Here is a 4,140-nt window from a genome sequence, read left to right on the forward strand (position 1 = left end):
GTTCCCACCAAGCACGCAAAATGCTCCCAAGCCCGGGAGAAAAGCGCTTCGGGGTGGTGCTCTCTCCGGGCCCTTGCCCCTGAGCCTGGGGGCCAGGCAGGGGGAACACACTCCCAGGCCAAGGCAGAACGACATGTACACGTCTGTTCCTGCCCCCTACACCGGCAGAGAGCTCGGGGGAGCCAGAGACTGCCAGGCTGCTGCTGGGCTGGTTGCCTGTGTGGGACGGGGCAGAGCCGACCAAGGGGCAAGTTGGGCCTCTTGCTCTCCCTGCTGCCCTGAGGCTGCTGGGCAAAAGAGGTCTTGGGCATCCAGCCCTTTGCTGGTCCCTTCCCTCTGACGAGGCCCTCTGAGCTCCAGCACCTTGCAGTGTGGAGACAGCCCCTGCCAGCAACCTCCTCTACAAGGAGGCCTAAACCAAGGCCTAGGCCCAGGGGAAAGGCACCAGCGGGGATGAGCCTGGGGAGGCGCCCGGGCATGTCTAGACCCAGTCCCCGCAGCCTGCCCCTTGGTGGGGCAGTACCCCCGGAGGCCAGGAAGGTCTGGGCAAGGCTGCCAGGGGCAGGGACACTGCTGGGTCCTGCCCGTGGCCTGTGGGGCCTCTGAGCACAACCGGCCCTCTCCCACTGGAAGACCTCCCCGGCTGCCTCCAAAGGCCGGTTTGCAAGCACTCCCGCCCACTGTTCCCACCAAGCACGCAAAATGCTCCCAAGCCCGGGAGAAAAGCGCTTCGGGGTGGTGCTCTCTCCAGGCCCTTGCCCCTGAGCCTGGGGGCCAGGCAGGGGTCCACACTCCCAGGCCAAGGCAGAAACACATGCACACGTCTGTTCCTGTCCCCTGCACCGGCAGAGAGCTTGGGGGAGCCAGAGTCTGTCAGGCAGCTGCTGGGCTGGCCGCCTGTGTGGGAAGGGGCAGAGCCGCCCTAGGGGCAAGTTGGGCCTCTTGCTCTCCCTGCTGCCCTGAGGCTGCTGGGCCAAAGACGTCTTGGGCATCCAGCCCCTTACTGGTCCCTTCCCTCTGACGAGGCCCTCTGAGCTCCAGCACCTTGCAGTGTGGAGACAGCCCCTGCCAGCAACCTCCTCTCCAAGGAGGCCTCAACCGAGGCCTAGGCCCAGGGGAAAGGCACCAGCGGGGATGAGCCAGGGGAGGCACCCGAGCATGTCTGGACCCAGTCCCCGCAGCCTGCCACTTGGTGGGGCAGTACCCCCGGAGGCCAGGAAGGTCTGGGCAAGGCTGGCCAGGGGCAGGGGCCCTGCTGGGTCCTGCCCCTGGCCTGTGGGGCCTCTGAGCACAACCGGCCCTCTCCCACTGGAAGACCTCCCCGGCTTCCTCCAAAGGCCGGTTTGCAAGCGCTCCCACCCACTGTTCCCAGCAGGCGCGCACAATGCTCCCAAGCCCGGGAGAAAAGCACTTCGGGGTGGTGCTCTCACCGGGCCCTTGCCCCTGAGCCTGGGGGCAATGCAGGGGGAACACACTCCCAGGCCAAGGCAGAACCACATGCACACGTCTGTTCCTGCCCCCTGCACCGGCAGAGAGCTCAGGGGAGCCAGAGTCTGTCAGGCAGCTGCTGGGCTGGCCGCCTGTGTGGGAAGGGGCAGAGCACCCTAGGGGCAAGTTGGGCCTCTTGCTCTCCCTGCTGCCCTGAGGCTGCTGGGCCAAAGAGGTCTTGGGCATCCAGCCCCTTGCTGGTCCCTTCCCTCTGACGAGGCCCTCTGAGCTCCAGCACCTTGCAGTGTGGAGACAGCCCCTGCCAGCAACCTCCTCTCCAAGGAGGCCTCAACCGAGGCCTAGGCCCAGGGGAAAGGCACCAGCGGGGATGAGACTGGGGAGGGGCCCGGGCATGTCTGGACCCAGTCCCCGCAGCCTGCCCCTTGGTGGGGCTGTAACCCCGGAGGCAGGAAGGTCTGGGCAAGGCTGGCCAGGGGCAGGGGCCCTGCTGGGTCCTGCCCCTGGCCTGTGGGTCCTCTGAGCACAACCGGCCCTCTCCCACTGGAAGACCTCCCAGGCTGCCTCCAAAGGCCGGTTTGCAAGCACTCCCGCCCACTGTTCCCACCAAGCACGCAAAATGCTCCCAAGCCCGGGAGAAAAGCGCTTCGGGGTGGTGCTCTCTCCGGGCCCTTGCCCCTGAGCCTGGGGGCCAGGCAGGGGGAACACACTCCCAGGCCAAGGCAGAACGACATGCACACGTCTGTTCCTGCCCCCTACACCGGCAGAGAGCTCGGGGGAGCCAGAGACTGCCAGGCTGCTGCTGGGCTGGTTGCCTGTGTGGGACGGGGCAGAGCCGACCAAGGGGCAAGTTGGGCCTCTTGCTCTCCCTGCTGCCCTGAGGCTGCTGGGCAAAAGAGGTCTTGGGCATCCAGCCCTTTGCTGGTCCCTTCCCTCTGACGAGGCCCTCTGAGCTCCAGCACCTTGCAGTGTGGAGACAGCCCCTGCCAGCAACCTCCTCTACAAGGAGGCCTAAACCAAGGCCTAGGCCCAGGGGAAAGGCACCAGCGGGGATGAGCCTGGGGAGGCGCCCGGGCATGTCTAGACCCAGTCCCCGCAGCCTGCCCCTTGGTGGGGCAGTACCCCCGGAGGCCAGGAAGGTCTGGGAAAGGCTGGCCAGGGGCAGGGGACCTGCTGGGTCCTGCCCCTGGCCTGTGGGGCCTCTGAGCACATCTGGCCCTCTCCCGCTGGAAGACCACCCCGGCTGCCTCCAAAGGCCGGTTTGCAAGCACTCCAGCCCGCTGTTCCCGCCAGACCCGCACAAGGCTCCCAAGCCCGGGAGAAAAGCGCTTCGGGCTGGTGCTCTCTCCGGGCCCTTGCACCTGAGCCTGGGGGCCAGGCAGGGGGAACACACTCCCAGGCCAAGGCAGAACGACATGCACACGTCTGTTCCTGCCCCCTACACCGGCAGAGAGCTCGGGGGAGCCAGAGACTGCCAGGCTGCTGCTGGGCTGGCTGCCTGTGTGGGACGGGGCAGAGCCGACCTAGGGGCAAGTTGGGCCTCTTGCTCTCCCTGCTGACCTGAGGCTGCTGGGTCAAAGAGGTCTTGGGCATCCAGCCCTTTGCTGGTCTCTTCCCTCTGACGAGGCCCTCTGAGCTCCAGCACCTTGCAGTGTGGAGACAGCCCCTGCCAGCAACCTCCTCTGCAACGAGGCCTCAACCGAGGCCTAGGCCCAGGGGAAAGTCACCAGCAGGGATGAGCCTGGGGAGGCGCCCGGGCATGTCTGGACCCAGTCCCCGCAGCCTGCCCGTTGGTGGGGCTGTACCCCCGGAGGCAGGAAGGTCTGGGCAAGGCTGGCCAGGGGCAGGGGCCCTGCTGGATCCTGCCCCTGGCCTGTGGGGCCTCTGAGCACAACCGGCCCTCTCCCACTGGAAGACCTGCCCGGCTGCCTCCAAAGGCCGGTTTGCCAACACTCGCGCCCGCTGTTCCCGCCAGGCATGCACAATGCTCCCAAGCCCGGGAGAAAAGCGCTTCGGGGTGGTGCTCTCTCCGGGCCCTTGCCCCTGAGCATGGGGGCCAGGCAGGGGTCCACACTCCGAGGCCAAGGCAGAACCACATGCACACGTCTGTTCCTGTCCCCTGCACAGGCGGAGAGCTCGGGGGAGCCAGAGTCTGTCAGGCAGCTGCTGGGCTGGCCGCCTGTGTGGGAAGGGGCAAAGCCGACCTAGGGGCAAGTTGGGCCTCTTGCTCTCCCTTCTGCCCTGAGGCTGCTGGGCCAAAGAGGTCTTGGGCATCCAGCCCCTTACTGGGCCCTTCCCTCTGACGAGGCCCTCTGAGCTCCAGCACCTTGCAGTGTGGAGACAGCCCCTGCCAGCAACCTCCTCTCCAAGGAGGCCTCAACCGAGGCCTAGGCCCAGGGGAAAGACTCCAGCGGGGATGAGCCAGGGTAGACGCCCGAGCATGTCTGGACCCAGTCCCCGCAGCCTGCCCCTTTGTGGGGCAGTACCCCCGGAGGCCAGGAAGGTCTGGGCAAGGCTGGCCAGGGGCAGGGGCCCTGCTGGGTCCGGCCCCTGGCCTGTGGGGCCTCTGAGCACAACCGGCCCTCTCCCACTGGAAGACCTCCCTGGCTGCCTCCAATGGCCGGTTTGCAAGCCCTCATGCTCGCTGTTCCCACCAGCCGCGCACAATGCTCCCTAGCCCGGGAGAAAAGCATT

This window comes from Dama dama, unplaced genomic scaffold (genome assembly GCF_033118175.1).
Source record: "Dama dama isolate Ldn47 unplaced genomic scaffold, ASM3311817v1 ptg000109l, whole genome shotgun sequence".
NCBI classification, from domain to species: Eukaryota; Metazoa; Chordata; class Mammalia; order Artiodactyla; family Cervidae; genus Dama; species Dama dama.